Raw genomic sequence first — 17133 nt, 5'->3', positions numbered from 1 at the left:
ATCGCACCGTGAACAGCTTTGCTATGAGCGCTCGTTTTATGCATTAAAGAAGAAAGTCACGTTTTCACCGATTACTGCGCAGCTGCAAAGAGAGACAAGAGGCATATGACAACGAATTATAGACCCTGAAAGGGATTGTGTGGGTACCAGAGATTCATCTCGAACGATCTCGTCACCTTGCGTGGTCTTCCACCTGGCTTAAGATTCAGGCGAGATAAGAGTGCCAGGCTTACACGGGTCAGAGACGGGTGTGGCCATCGGTTATTCTAAACGTGTTAATTAGTAGAGGCCAATGTTTGAGCGCAGGACCGCATCGCGATGTGCGTCGGTAGACCTCACAATCTATACTACGTAAAATTTTCACCTTATTCCCGGCGGTTCCTACAGGCCGACGTTATCCACGCCCTAATCGGGGCCTCGGAATATTTATGCACCCTTAATCGAACCAACAGCTGCAGTATCACGAGAACAAATCGTTTCTTCGTTGAATCTAGTTCGACCCGTGGAAAATTTATTACCACGTCCGTACGGCCCGTATTTCCGATTCGTATAAATATTTGGATTTACGAGATCGTGTTAAATCTCTGCATAGAATATGTGCATTACGTTTCAACCACCGTACAACGGAAGTTGTCAGAAAGTTTTCCCCCAACGTTTCACATCCTGAATAGTTCATAAATATACCAGCATATGGTCCGTTTTTCGCCAACCTAAAAAGTATCTCCTTTCGTTTGCGATATTACCACAGTATCACAGAATTCTTTGGTAACTTCTGTCACGTTTCATCATGTCCAAACGTTTCACCGCATGACCGGTCCAGAATGTCAGAGCTTGTACCAACTGGAACTGGTCGCAAGTTTAACTGGACAGACGAAAGACTTCTGTGCTCACAATCAGCGAAGGTACAGGATAAGGAGCTTATATGTCGCCGTGTATGAGCACAGCTACAGTAATACATGTTGAGATCTCATGTAACGTAACATGAAAAATATTGTGCGTCGTCGATTTACGTAAACAAATGTCCGAACAGCTTACGGCTCCTTTTGGAACGAAGAAAGTAGCTTTGCCACGAAAAGGAAATCCGAAATCCCGGAGTATTGATCTGTGGGTAAAAAGAATTGAAGAAAAATTTATGACTCTAGTCCCAGCGGCAACTTCGCGTTTCTCAATCTTCAAGCACTACACTTGCGCTGGCGGACCTTCCGCGAAGAAAAATGCAGATGTGATCAGCATCAAGACGAGTGATATTTTTTGCCCCAAACAATTAACTTGTGCGGTATACTCATTGAAGATGTTTTGCTGGTCGGTACGAACCGCGGCATGCAGCAGCGTGACGTAAACTCGCGCGAATGCCGCCAGTGCACGGGATTCACAGGAGAGTAACGTTTATTTATGGAACTGCACGATCCGTGGCTCCAGGCAAGGTTGGGCTATTTCTATACTCCGCGATGACATAATGGCGCTTTATTTTCGGCATGAAAACACTGCGTTCAAAAATCTTGCATACCTACACACGCACGAAGCGACATGTGCATCAGCGAACAAGTGAATAGCCTGCCAAAAATACGACCAAAGTTCATCTCGTGCCCACGGTGCATCATGGTATATGTATAATGCACGTGTTGCCTTGACGCTGAAGTTGGAGTCGCAGACTCCGACGGCCGGAACTGACGTAGCAAAGGGTTGTTCGCGCGGAAGATGAAAGCGGAACACCGTCGCTTTGCCGGTTTTTATTGACCATTTTCCTCCTCGTCCCCAAGATTCAGGATAAGAATAAGATTCGTATCGCTCGGGACGTTCAAAAGTGCACCACGCGCTAGCTGGAATCCCGGTGAATTCTACACGATGCAAAGCGCGGGTAATTTCGACGTTGTGCCCGTCGAGCTTCGCCGGAATTACGGAAGAGGTAGATACCGAGGGTCAGACGTTGTCGACGGCAGGACGATAAAAAGGAACAGGGAAGAAAGAGCACCGAGCGAAAACTCGCCCACGTTAAAGATACGCTCCGTTTCCAGCACGTAGGGCGGTGCTCTTTTAAGAGCCGGATGCTTTTTGGGAGTGCGGATTTCTCACCTCGACAAGCAGAGTATCGCAGATACACAATGCCACGGGGAGTATCTTGCACGGCGATTTATTCCGAGACTAGAAATACGAGAGCAGGTTCTTCGACCCGAGTCCTGCATCGACGCCGTTCAACGTCTAAGGCACATTACGGTATTTGCAGAAGGACAGTGAAGTTGTCAATCTATTTAAGAGGTACTCGTGACCCGCGCCGGCCACGAAGGCGCTACACCTTTTCGCATATGCCGGCTATTTCGTAACCGCAATCCCACAACGGAACGGCATATGCACCGCACATGCTGCTTACGTAGGTACGTACCTATGTACACAGTCTAGTTAACAAAGCTCAATGCGATGACTCGCGTACCGTAGTCAAGACCTGTGAAAGCCGGCCTCTGTTCCTCCGCGTGGCGTTAACGAGAAAAGCGTGTAATTAATGTAGTGTGAAAGTTGTGAACCGTTGAGAATCTTTTACCTCTTTTATTCTTTACTTTTTATGCCAATTTCTTTGCCACCCATACGCGACTCTTTACACTCCTTCTGAGGAGGAATCCTTCAAAGATCAAAACGAAAGGTGTTTTCTATTGCAGCGAAAGTCAAGGGCTGATCGACAGGCAACGGAATCCGACTTCTGAATACTTTTGGAAAAACAGTCCGACGCCATAAACAACTACTGTCAAATCTACTTCCTGTCCCGTTGAACGTTTTATCGACCTTATCTTGTTACTACGAGTAAGGTTCTCGGTGTCGAGGTCGAAATGAAAGAAAGTAAAAAAATCGAAGTTTCGGCCCTGAAGGGGGTCCTCTTAAGAAGACTATAATATGTTTCATTATTAATAAAGAAGTCTTTAGGATAACAATGAAATATTCAATTAATGATAGAAGTAAAGTAGTATTTACAATTAAATACTTTTGAACCTCATTTATGAGGTGAAACTTTCAATATGAAAGAATTCTAAATAGCAAAAACAAAAACCAAAAATCGGGGATATCAAGATGCAAACATATCGTCGGTATTGCCCGTTTATCGACCCTCGTCCATGTGGTAGCTAAAGTTATCGTGCTAAACGATGACAAAGGTTAAGTTAGCTCTCACACCTAATCTAAAGCGATCCATAGTTCGATTGATTTAAAATGCTTACCATAGTTGACGGAACGTCTAAAAATCTTTATTTGGTTCTTTTTGCGACATTATTCAACGGATAATATCGATTAATAAACAGAAACAAGCGTAGATCGAATCGTGCGTCTTATCTCGACTTAAACCGGAGAGCGAGCGTCCCATGTACAGCAATCAATCAGGTGTGAGAGAAAACTCAACGCCACATTAAAATCTACGGAGAACACGGTGTCAATGGCCGTGGCGTCAACAAGTCTACTTCCTGTCCATTGATGTGTAGAAGCGGATGAATCTCTCATTCTACCGGCACAGCAATAGCTGTATTAGAATTCTGTTTGCAATTCTGTTTCAATTTCATTCGCCCAAAATTCCCCGCAAAAAAACTTCCGCTTCTCCCGTTTCAGGAAAATAGAGCGTATCAGCGGAGCAGTTGGCAATAATCGAGTGATCGGCGATAGCCGCGACGAATGGTTTCTCAGCCTCCGAAAAATGCGAACCGAACCGTCGGCTCACGGCTTGAGCCGGCAACTTCAAAGGAAACGGTATCTCTTTGAATTAATACACATAGTGCAATTACGCACGGTGATATACCTGCTCCGAAGGTTATCCAAGAAAATAATACATGAACCGTTTTCTGCGTCGCGTCGGAGTGACGGGATCTCCCGTGCGCTGCTCGCTAATGGCAGAAGGGTTTATCTCGGTGCCGTAACGAATCTAGGTCGACGCCAACTTGAGCCAGGCTCTGCACATACACCGTATTACCGAGGTGCACGTATAACGTGCATCACTTTGCAAGCTCGCCACTCTCTCGTTTAAACAGCTCGCAAAACGTCTCGGGTTCAACTGGTTGCCGGATAATCAATCGTTACGTACACTCAGCTCAGGCATGAAGCACCTTCGAGTACCTGCCTGCTTCATCTCAACTATCCCCGTTCGTTGGCGCCAGCCTTATAACTTTACCTCTTATCATTCACAACTGGCGTAATTGCGCTAAGCGACTTGGAGTCTTTCCTGCATAACACTATTATTATTGTATTTCTTTTAACAACGTCAACCATTACTGAACTTGTTACGATGAAAATTAAACACCGTTCGCGGCACAATTTCTACAAATATATCTGTCCAAACAAGTCAACTGACACCTGAATCCCATGATCGATTGTCTGTCACTTTCTCTGCCGATTTTTCACTATTTCCAATCCTTGAGTCACGTCATAAATGATAGATAATAGTGACGATGGACAACCAAGTACTGTGTTTACTGCGACATAAAAAATTTCGATCATCAAATTATTCTCACTCAATTGTGAGTATGTAATTATCTCAATTTATTTCACGAATTAACAAGAAAGCTTGCATCAAATAAACCGTAGAGCCTCGTCGCAAGGTCTGAACTCTTTGTTCTTACGATCACGTCGGGTTAATTAATCGAGAACATACATCATTGAATAGATCATTTCCCGCTGATGTTAATCAGGCAACCTATAATGATTACGGCCAAAATTGTCAACACAGTGAACACGGAGTAAACGAAGATTGAGGGCCTTATTTTCGCTAGCTAATTGAAAGATAGAAAGGAGATGAAAAAAAGTACGCGCTGTGAGATTTCGCTTCACGGGATCACGTCGTCGGTCATTCGGCGCGATCAGTCTTATTTTTGTAACCACGAGATGAGGATTCCTCAGCTTCGCAAACGAGTCTCGATCGAGGCTGGGTCTGCTAGGGTCCGGTTCGTGGTTTGACGAGGTGAAAAAAACCCTGCAGACTAAAGTCGTTGTTGCACGAGCCACACCTCGGCGAAGACCACGTCGAAGAAGTTTCCATCAACCGAAGTATACTTTAGTGGATTGTATTATCGATCGCGAATAATAAAACCCCACGTCGAAGCGGAGAGCGTGAAAATTGAAGGTGTTGAGCAAGATCTTTAACCGTTAACAACGCATCGAGTCACTTATTTAACCCATTCAGCATCCGTCTCCGGAGGGTTCGGTTCATCTTCCTAGTTTCAACCGCTGATGGCGCGAGGCATTGTTCTCGCAGTAATTCTCTCATCTGCCTTTCATCAACCGTCAAATAAAGGGCTTTCCAATCAGGAATAGATTAAGTCATCTCTTGCCGAACTTGATCACCATACGTGTACACAGACGCACGGAAGCATAGATGGGTTGCGTATCGTTGTGTCATTCATCGACGTTTCGTAATCACAAATCTCGTCCGCAGATGCTCCTCTGCATTGAGTTTATGGACCGCGGTCATTGACTGACGGTCTAGTTAGTCCCGAGTTCTCTCTTTCCGACTGTACACGGGGCGGCAGAGATGCGAACGTGTCTGTACCTCGTACAACTGTATGCCCTAATCTATGCAACGCTTTCTTTCACAGTGGGAGCTCTCGACTCGAGTCCTAATTGAATGCATTATTGTGCCGTGTGGATGTGCATGCGCGCCCCTTCCTCCCGCCACATCGATGCGCGTATGGTAAATCGTTATACTCTCATGCTTCATCCCGGAATCTCTGTAACAATCGACCAAGTGATTCTCATCAATGAATAGCCGGGAAAACTACAGGCTACAATTGCTAGCGCGGAAAACGATGTTGGACTAAAATTTACGCTCCAACCAAAAACGCCGACGTATCTCGTGAAACCGGCTTTTATTCAGAGTGACGTATACGCTAATTTTCGGTGTAGCCTGCCCCCTTGAAGACCGAATCGTTTCAAAGCAGCTTCACGTCACCCTTGCTTACGCATTCTGTAGCAGAAGATTATTTCATGGGACCGGGTTCTTGTCTAATTCTATGTCAGAGACGGTTATTCATGTGTAATACAATCACCATGCGGTGCTGTAATGTCAAAATATTTACCGGTATGGATTACTCGTAAGTAATTACCTCCAACCATTGATAATAACTGCAGTGCGGTTGACTTTCCGATTAAATTCGAGTAAATGAAATCTCTGAAATTGTAAGTACTTTTCCTATTGCTGTGAACATTGAAATGGCGGAACCTCCCGACGGTATTCGAGCGACCACCCATCCAATTCACTCACCCATCCATCCATTCGTCCAGTATTTAATTGCAGCAATTTGAGCCAGGCTGGCGGAAGATGTAACTTGCGGCGCATCCGAGCGATTAGACCTACGAAGGCGTATTCCTGAGGTGGGTGAACCAGTGATTGTCCAATATTATGCTCTCGGCAGCCGTTCGCTCCGTAACTGGGATAGTTTTCGAGTGGTCGCGTGGGAATATTTCGTCGGGTCACATTCGTTCTCCACGGTTTTGTTCCGATAGAGATGGAGGAGGATGTTGCAGCGTCCTTTCTTACCGCACACGGTGCCCGAACCAATGAAATTCATTTCACGAAGCAAAAAATTTTTCCTCCGCACAACCGCCGCCCTTTGTGGCATCGAGTTTCTCGCCGGTCCGTTATACAATTTTCACAAAGCGTCTAAATCGGAGCCGACGGAAACTGCACTTTCAGGAAATTGAATGCAAATTTCATTTGCAGAAACGGATCGCCAAATGGAATCCTTGCAGCAATGCCGAGTTGCCATAACTGTGCGGCACGCTGTTCGCGATTTTTCGTGCAAACATGTGCAGGAGCTGCTGCCTGCAGCGAGGTCGCGGATTTTTCATTGTTGGCATACCTACTTTGACCCGCAGCGTTTGTAACGGATTCTCTTCCACGGGTTTAGCCAGCTCGTTCTTCCGCTGCAGCGTGCACGATTCTGTTTGAACAAGCGATCGGTGCAACGATATGACGGTCGCTTTCTCTTTGCAAAAAACGGCGAACAGCCTCAAGCCGAAATCTCATTTTTGAGCTTTTGTTTCCCGATGGTACGAATCGTGACTTTGACCGAACAACCCGTTCGATGGTTCAACCCAGTTTTCACCCCTCGGCCGCCATCGCGAATTTAATCGAAATCCGGTAAACAAATAAATGCGTGGGCTGTTTCGCCCTGCACCTACCGCCGCAAATATTTGATCGAGTTACCGGCGAGAATACTCTGATAATCACGGACCGGAACTCGTTGCAGCGATGCCTGATAAAGCTGGTAATGGATCGCCTGCCGGCGAAATAATGCTGCTTTTGGCAGTCGCATGAGACGACGATTGAGTCACGCGATTGGGTTCGGAGTGAAAAACATAGTAGTGTGACAGAGGGATTGTTCCTCTTTTCGTCATAGGTACACAGAGAAAGGCGCCGGCATTGATAGACGCTCACAGCTCCGACTTGGCTGAATGAGTTCACCTTATTCGGGCAAAGAATGCGAGTAGTTTGTGTCCCCGCTGCGGCACTGACCACGGACAAGTCGAGCGGCGGCGCCAGCCAAAGCCATCCTTTCGTCGATCGCGACGGTAATAAAAGAAGAGTAAAGACTTCCGCCAATATCCTCGCCCCTCTTTCGCATTGTCGATTCACGTTTCCGAGGCATCGGAACTTTCGATGGGTGAGGGGGGATATTCACGATTCGAGGATTTCGATGGCGGAGATAAACTGACGTTCGGGAGTGTTAACATACCGTTCGAATTACGTGCATGCTTTACGTTTACTTCAACACAGCCGAATATTTGTGTTTGTTCAACCCGCCGTCCCGCCGTGACGTCTCGCTCCAAAATTAAGCCCCGCGCCTCGCAGCGTAAAATACTCGCTCGAGTCACCGTGTATGTATTTACGTTTACAAACTGGGAGAAACTCGGTGGTTTGTCAAACAAACTAAAGGTATAGAGCCCCGCCCGCTTACCAATTCCTCGAATAAAATCATCGACCGTGAAATTGTTTATTGAATCAGCTCTAGAAAATTACTGGAAACCTTTACGATACAATTTGCAGTCCACAGCGACATGTATGCACACAGACACACACACCCAACGCGAGTTTTATTAAAGTTTTCTGATTTACTCTGAATTTTGCCGATTCACAGACCATCGTTAAAATTTTTCACCCCATGGTATGTTTGCCGAGTTTGAAGATAACGCAAGTATTGCTTTTCTCTGAAACGCTCGTCAGAATTTATACGATCAATTCCGATTGTAGTTCTTCCGAAAATCAGGTAACCAATTACGTTATCGATAATTTATCACGCCCACTTCTGTTAAAATTTGTTTGACCGAAATTTCCTGGTTCTTCGATGTTTCCATGAATTATTACAATATACAATATCTTTCCATTTACATTCGAATGAATATTTACCACTGAAATAGAGTTTTCATTTTTTATTCCTGATATTCGAAAGGGTATATAATACGAATACGCATGGTATGGGTCGAGTGATATTCCATAGTTTGTTCATTTTCATTGAATCCGTAGTCAGTTTCAAAGTATACAGCAAAGCGTAAAGTTCATTAAATTTCAATTCAAGTTGTGCGTACACTCGAATAAACTGGTCAATTTATAACCCATGCATAATTCGCTGCGGGCTACGATGAATAAAAATTGATATTACCATGCAGCATCAGCGTTAGGAGCATCTCATCCAGAGTTACGTCTATCATCAATCGACGCGCCAATCGTTACGATCATGCGTATAATCCACCTCTGTACATACACATACAAGTACATATAATACGGTATGTACGTATACGACCATATTATCACTTATCTCCAGGAGGCGAAGTTCGCACTTTGATCAGCTGCGGACGATCGGCTACCGCGAAATTCCGATTGGCGGATCGGTATAAAATATTGATCGATACAGAGTCGACGATCGAGAAATGCCGGGAACACGTGGGTGCCACGAGAGTTCCTGCACGGCGCCATGGACCAGCTCCCGTTGCATATGCGTGCTCCGTGTGCTCTCCGATTACTGCCCCAACGCTCGTTCCCGGTTCTGAGCACCGCTGGGACCGACGGGGACCCGATGCCACGCTCCGGGGCCCGTTCGAGTCCCGTCTGTGCCGCGTTGCGCACAAACTAACGAAGAGAAGCGAAGAGAAGTGAAGAGAAGAGGAAGAGAAGAGAAGAGACGAGGCGAAGGAGCGAGTCGTCGGTGCCTCCGCGGCTCGCGCTAGCATTTCTCTCCGAGGCGCGCGCGCGATCGGTACGTTTTAAACGCTGGGAAGAACGGATCTGTTTTTACTCGAACCTGGTAGCCGTGGACATATATAACCGGGAAGAGAAGCCGGGTGTAACCGCAGGATCACTCGTGTTCCAGATATTCAAGCACGTGGACTCGAATAACCGCAAAGAAATCGAACGATAACACTCGCCGTCAGTCGTCTCCGAAAAACGCGTCACGTTTTCTGGATTCGTTGGGAATTTCGTTTTCACATATGAAAACTACCCTGTAACCATTTCTCTGTCAACTTTCGTTCGGACGATCAGTTTCTTGCCGATCCTTCTACCGATTCATTGTCAGCTTGAGAAGCACTGACGCGCGAATTGCCTTTTGGCGAGTAAGGATCGAACCCTTGCGGCTGCAGTGTGTTGTTTTATTTTCTCTTGAAATCCATCGTGTCCGCGATGGCAATATGACGGTGTAGGAACAAAATATCACCGAGATCAGCGACGCCGTGGAAAGCAGAGACTTCGAATTGGGAGATTTACGAAAAAGGTAGGCGAAGCAAATGACAATACTTAATGAACGTGAAATCGTATCGCGTGACCCTGTGCTGTCAGGAATGCGGGAACGACAGTTTCGGAAATCGAATGTGTGCAAATTTTCAAAATCCTTCATTCGCTGGTCTGTTTCGTGTATTAAAGATGAATAAAACGCGAGTCCGAGAAACTAGGTAGTCTCTAAATACGAATTAGTTACACGTATACACCGAGAAATCAATGAAATATCAATGAAAAGTCATTGAATCGTCAGTGTGTATGCCCTGTTTTTTTCCAAAATTGAATTGAATTGAATTTTCACTGATTCAAATATCAAGCGAGGATCTCCGTACTCGGAGGCTTCTTCCGGGTTTTTCAAATCGTGCAGGAGATTTTCTTATCTCATTCCTATACTTATTACACCTCTTCAATTTTCGCCTCGCGACGTCTCGATAATTGTCTGTCACATCCGAAGAGTTACTACAACGAGTGCATGCGTGCCATTACATTCGATGTGCAATTTAACGGTGCAGAAACAATGCCGCGGTGAAATCCGACCGGCGTTCCCGTCCGGAGTTCGAACCTCTCCTGCAGATGCAGATATGGGCGGAAAACGATAAACCGTTTTGCGCTTGTCAAACACAAATATTTTACGAAGGTGAGGGGCGCGAAGGCTGAGCACACACACCAAGGAACGAAAGTCAACTCGACTTTCGCCTTCCGTTTTCAAGCTGCAGTTTCAATTTATTTACCTTCTTGTAATCGCTTAAATACACGCCCGGGGCTGTTAATCCCGCTCATTTCCATCATTCCGCATTGCTTGAACGGCGGCGCCTCGCCTGCCGGTCCGCCGACTACTTCGAGTTCCGCAATCAGAGGCTGCGCATCTCAGAGATTGTGCTCAGCTTCTTCCGATTTCGAACATCACCGGTGAAATGGCACGTCAAATTATTCAAATTAACTGCACTTTGCTGACTAGGAAAGGAGGAGATCTAATGGATCAGGGCGGTACCCGAGAACCGCGCCGACATAATTGATGTCAATTTATCGAAAAAGAAACAAAGCTTTCATCACGTTGGCTTTTCGGACCATTTCGTAATTTTATTTTATTCATTTATACTCTCAAACAGGAGAGGGTCTCGTAGATGGTATACGGGCACCTGAACGCGTCTGCCAAGCGTGTCTCCGCATTTTATTATACAAATTGTTTGCTTATCTTTCCAAGGTTGTCGCTGGAGCTTTAAAGCTGATTAATTATCAGATTCAAGCTGCCGCCAAGAAAACCTTATCACGATGCAACTTTGCACTAATTGTCGTACCGATACCGTAGTCACTTGGTAGCAAGTATCTTCAGTTGACATTTTTCAAATTTTGCAATGTCGCAGTTTGAACCTTAAGTTTCCTCGCGCAGAAACGATCCGCGATCACGGAAACATAAAAACCCTGTCGAGGCTTTCGGAGTGATGAAAATTGCTCAGACATCGACCAGCCAATCATCCGCGACAAGGATCGCTGAAAATTTTCAAATCTCACCCATTCACGTGCCAGATATTCTTTTCCGACCGATCGAACACTCGCGGCGCTTCACGAACTGTTTACCGTGCGACTAGACGCTAATGAATGCACGCACACGCGATACTTTCTTTCCGTTCGTGCGGGATCACGCCGCAAACGGGCTTAACGGGCAATCGTAGGTACAGCCTTTGTGGATCAATTTCATTCGTGCCCTACAACTCTACCAGCTATTTATGCATACCTCTACGTGTCTGAGAGAAAGGGGAATCAGGGATTTCAAATCTACACCCCGATGCACCATTCGTTGTTGCTTGTGCGATGGATTCCAATGAAGATATTCAACCTCGGTACACGGCGTGTTTCAACCGCGACGTCAGGAATTCGAACCACGTTATCTGCGTCGTAATTAATTTGGAATTCTTGGGACAGTTGTAACGTTATTATTATCATTCTTATTATTATGCACCCTGAACTATTCGCGTCTCGCTTTTGCCGCCGGTATCGAAGAAACTCCGATTCTCGGAGCAGGTACAATTAATGAGAAATTTTCCAGCCTGCTATCTCCAAATTGAAGCAAACGGTAACAGATCGATTTTACATCATTATTATTCAGCTCCACGTAAGTTATACGTATAATAACGATAATTCAAAGAATTTCTTATTGATTCTGTTATACCAATATAACCCGCAGGCTGCAATATCCCGAGAACCTTTGCACCGATCAGGCTCAAATTATTTTTCTAACGAGACATTCATTTCAAGATTAAAAGTATCGTTTCAAGATTAGAAAATGTTCAAAGTGGAACTTTACTGTTTAAATACCGTGATTCGATTAGAGTTGACTTCTTCCACTTTTTCTCATCTTTCTCTCTCTCTCTCCTTTTTTTTCAATATAATATGAGGAACGATTATGACCGTTGCGTAATGCCCAAACTTTTTATGCGTCAATTTCGCCACAAGTTTGAGAAGAAGAACCGCAGGAGTGCATTAAAAGATTGAAAAACTGAGTAAAGAGTACGGTGAACATTCATTTTGAGTCGTTATCGCCGGTCTCTCTGATGGAAGAATCAACTTGAGTCGTACGCATAATCAGCCCGCAGCATTCAAGCCTGAAGGAACATTATCTGCGGTAATTAATCAGGGATTCCTGTCACAATTACAATATAATTATTACACACATCAAACTATTCATCCCTTCGAGTTCACAGCGGCGTGCCGAGCCTTGATTACCATAGGAATCAAAGTAGCTACTCCAAAGTTTTCCCACTAAGATCCCACGGTCGCGTCGCTCACTGCATTCACAAGGCAATCCTCGAATTCCCGATGTTTACAGAAATTCCGTACGGCCATTGAACGATAGCTCGGAATATTTTTCCACCATGTTTTCACCAAGCGCCGTTTTTTAATAACCCGCTGATCCGTCACCGAGACGTTAATATCGACTGTACATTTGACAAGGCAAAGAGCTACGGTACAGTATTAAACATTAACAGTCGCCACTTCTGAACTTGGTATCGTTTCGGTGCGGTGCTAATTTCCGCAGATTGCCACCATTAACACTGTGAAATTTTTTTAATATTCGTAGAAGGATTCCTTGCCCGATTCCGCCGGGAAAACGCTGTTCGCAATCAGCTCAAATTATGTGCAAGCCGAACACGATAGCCTCTGACTGCATCACCTCATCACGGCCACGATCGTATCACGGAAATTGAACTTACCTTGACTTTAATATAGCACCACGATAACCCCAGTCTTGCCAATCAGCTCTTTGCCAATCTCTCTTTTAAATTGAATAAATAATTTTAATGAGGTGCCGGGCGAATATCCAAATCATTCGAACTGATAAACTGAAGCTCAAAATTCGAAAGGATTCTGATTCAACTATGAAAGATTCGCATAGTGCTTCAAGATGGTTAACAATTTCGAAAATTAGTTAAAAATTGACACACTACTTGTCGATCCGAATTTTGAACCTGAAAAATTTCAAACTGCCTGCATGTAAATTTTTTAAGCAACTTCTTACCTTGTCAGAGAAGCTAGGCCATTCAAGAGGGTCGACGTGCAAATAAAAGCGAGCAATAGAACGGCAACGTCGTTTTGACGGCAGCGAACGATAGCATTCTATAGGTCAGTGATGCCAACCAAGTTGCCCGGCGATGCCCGGGTCGTACACCCACCTTTCAACGGGCGTCAAGGTTTTTTTTATTTTTTATTGTATATTCAACGCCCCGCCGTCGCATAGCCAGTCTATTTACATCGATAAATTGGTCCTCTATTTTCTCATTCTATTTTCTATTTACACACGTATTCACGCGCTGGCGATGGAGCTACGTGACACTGGTACATGCATTGCAGGTCAAAAGATATACGAGTTATCGGTGTGATACGTCATCCAAATGTTGGATATAATGACCTGGACCATCGGTCGACAAAAGAAGAATCGAACGGATATTTCGGTTGCTCCGAATCCTTTCGGACGCAGTAGAGAAGAAAGGCCTTATTCTTCGGAGATTTTGTACGGAAGAATCGACGAAAATTCAGTCAGTGATTGAGAATGACGAACGATTGATGCGTTCGTGCGAAAATTATTTTAATTCTTGCTCGAATTTCGAGATGTAATAATGGGATAAGAGAGGTATCGTAAACGCTGTACTCGTCATTTTCGTGTTATTTACTGCGCTCTTTATCCGATAGCATTCTTTGCCAATTTCGACATAAGTCGTTACATATATACGTGTAACCCAAAATATGTTTTGGCAAAGTGGGTGTTTGAGAATCTGCGCCAAGTTGATCCGAGTGTAACCAGGGATTCTTTACGACTGCTTGGTGAATAGAAATAAGAGGCATAAGAAAGTGGCTCAGCTGTATAAAATGAAAAATCTAAATACCGTGTCGAGAACGCATGATCAGGCGCAATAAATACATCGCGTGCGCACTTTTCTGCCTCGACGAACCGCCAGACGTGGCCTAATTCCTGCGGTCATCACTCGCCAACTGCGTTGCACTAGATGAAATGGTTTACCCTACGCTGTATATGCAAGCGTGTCGAAACGCGTAAACAATCCCGTCGTCATCGGCCGATTAATTTCGCCGGTTTAACAGAATATGTATTTCGAGACTGTACATTTGTATAACCTCGTATATACACGCATTATGCACGCCCGAATATTTCTATACCGCGTCACCGAAAAGGCTGGAATCGATTGAATCAACTGAATCATCGTCGTTCTCTAAACCGAAAATTCACGACACGACGCTCATATAACAGCGCGAACGACTTTGCCCAATTGCTGTTCCGATTCATGGAAAACGCGAGTGAATATGCAGTTATTTGCGCATGCACTCGACTCGCTGCAATTGGTATAAAAAGCCTCTCTGTCGGGTCAGCATGTGCACGAAATTTTGCCCGATGCAGCGACGTTTCCGCAATACGATTTTCCGAGGGCAATTGATACGTCCGGTCCGCCGGCTATTCATCCGGTCGAGATTGGAGTGAGTTTTCGATTACGCCAATGATTGACCGCGGCGTTTGGTATAGGTAGGTACAAATTTCTCTCGATGAAATCTCGCTAATTGGATTTTCTACGACGGCCAACTCGACCATCGTTCTTCACACAGTTGCCCACCTGCCGACCTGTAATACCTACAATTAACTGGCTGGCGCCAGGCTCTCAGGCGACGCCCAAGTAACGAGACGCCGCAATGAAATCCGCAGATCGTAGAGGGGGAACCACTGTTATTCGGAGTCTTGTTATAAATATAACGAATGCATCGGTCTTCTTCTTTTGTTTTCATTTAACACGCATTTTATAATGCGAGTTGTCTTGCGCTTGCTTTCGAAATGAGGTGTATGTTCGATAACGAGTTTTAATCAGCTTCGAGAATGCTTCTCGTCTCGTTCAAGTCGCCGTGTATTATCGGGCTCCCTTTGAAAAACGGTATTGTCCCATTCGGACAGCTAATAAGTACAGCGCAGCCAAGACAATCCTCTTCTAATTTTTTTCCTCGAAACAATTTCCTTTCAAAACTTCTCCGAACTATTTTTCTCGCACGATATCGCGTGGGTGGATAAACAATTTCTGCATATCAAAGTCGTTACACGAGTCTTTTACAATCGTTTCGTTACCACGTAATTCTGATAACGCTGACTGTTAATTGCCCGTCGTTGAATAACTAGTGCGTCACTTTTTTCAGAGGATATCTACGAGCTTTTATAATTCTCTGATACGATTGTAATTTCCTCGTCTAATTTGTTCACGTTGCGGCATGCGAAGCATTTTATTGTGCAAGAAACTCAATCGACGCTATTTTCAATCCGTCACGTTATTCACGGCCCGTGATGATCGAACGACGAGCATTCTAAAAGATAGTAAAATTTCACGGGTCGAATAAAAAATGGCGCAACCCGCGGTTTGTAAACATAAGGGCCGTGGATTCGGTTAACTCGATTATTTTCGCACCTCCCGATGGACGTCTGGCTGTGAATTGACCCAAAAAGCGAACGATCCGCCTGCAGAGCTTGAAACGTTACGTACACAATCGTACATCCGCGTAAAACTCTACCGACGAATTATACAAGCGCAGCCGTTTAGGCAACGCGATCAACAAACGCGCTTAACGTGCAACGATAAGTCGCATAGAACGTTCATTCATCGCATGTCGCGTGAGCGCGTAGTTCTGGCTGTAAGGTTATTGTTTGCTTCGAACCGGAAGCAATCCAATTAACTACTAGCGAGGAGGAGGAAGAGGACGACTGGTGGACCATTCGAACACGGCGGACGCCCCACGCTGCACAAGTCTCTGCATGAAACGATTTAGTACCTATCACGCAGCGTGGCGCACGCGTGTCGCCGATCGAAGATAGCTTCCATGTCCCTGAGATTTACACCCCGAACTAATTGGAATTGGATTTACTAGTGCGCTAACAGACGGCTCCAGGCATCCCCTCCGGGGAGGAAGTGATGGCGGGAGGTAGTAAGGGGGATAGATCTCTCTCGCGCAGATCTCGTTGAAGAAGATCTCGAGATGGATCTTGATTTACGCACTCACAAGCCGTAAATACACGCGATATGCTTTGACGACCAAGCCTGCGAGTGGAGAGGACTAATTACGCAATTGGTAACAACGTACTTCGCTAATCGACTAAAGATCGTTGTTCCACCTCCGTGGATGCGAGTTTTGTACTCGAAATCCTGTATTTTGTCGATTCGGTCCACTACACGTTATCATGCAAATTATGCTTCTAAATTTAAGTACTCTGGCTACAGTGGAAGTCGTAAAAGAAACGAGGAAATCACGAATTATATCCAAATTCAGTTAGCCACCTTGTGATTATTTTCACGAAGATTCGATTCAAGTTTACCAAAATCGAGTTTTAGGTTTTCTGAATCCTGTTTCAATCTATAGATTAACAACGACAGCTTGTAATTAACAAACAACCGTTTTATCAAAATCGAAATCAAAATTTCCCAATATCCTAAATTGGACGATGACGATCATTGGACTGAAATGCGTTTCCGAAGACCTTAAATTTATAATCTAGGAAAACGAGTTTTCTAAAAAATAATTACAACGTCGTTGCTTCAACTGCCGCAATAGCGACGCTTAAATTATATCATTTATCAAAGTCGTAACAATTCGTACCGATCCTCATTTCGTGCTGCGGAACTACGATACGAGTGGCTATGTATAGTTTCAAATACGCTTATCTGCGTCACTCAATACCGATTATTGTCAGAGTCTCGCGGTGCCCGTTGCAGTACTGCTCAGTTTACGAGGCGAGTCGATTACGTTTGGTCGGACAATACATTATGTACCGTGTAAAAGATAAATAGGTGTTCCTGATCTCCAGATCATGGCTGCGATGCACCAAGTTTTATGACAATCGTGTACATTACCATCTC

At 44.8% G+C, this 17133-nt stretch overlaps 2 protein-coding genes across 2 annotated transcripts in view; one reads left to right on the top strand and one right to left on the bottom strand.

The window, feature by feature from the left end:
* Positions 1–17133, bottom strand: part of LOC107218430 (synapsin) — a 101513-nt gene that overhangs the window by 21828 nt on the left and 62552 nt on the right. The gene's annotated exons all lie outside the window — the stretch shown is intronic.
* Positions 9214–17133, top strand: part of LOC107218432 (tissue inhibitor of metalloproteinase) — a 51936-nt gene continuing 44016 nt past the window's right edge. Inside the window, exon 1 of the mRNA XM_046738786.1 lies at positions 9214–9731. The gene's annotated coding sequence lies outside the window, so the exon portion shown is untranslated. The remainder of the gene's footprint in view (positions 9732–17133) is intronic.

The sequence above is a fragment of the Neodiprion lecontei genome, chromosome 4, assembly GCF_021901455.1.
Source record: "Neodiprion lecontei isolate iyNeoLeco1 chromosome 4, iyNeoLeco1.1, whole genome shotgun sequence".
Classification (NCBI taxonomy): Eukaryota; Metazoa; Arthropoda; class Insecta; order Hymenoptera; family Diprionidae; genus Neodiprion; species Neodiprion lecontei.
This window is presented reverse-complemented; position numbering and strand designations above follow the sequence as displayed.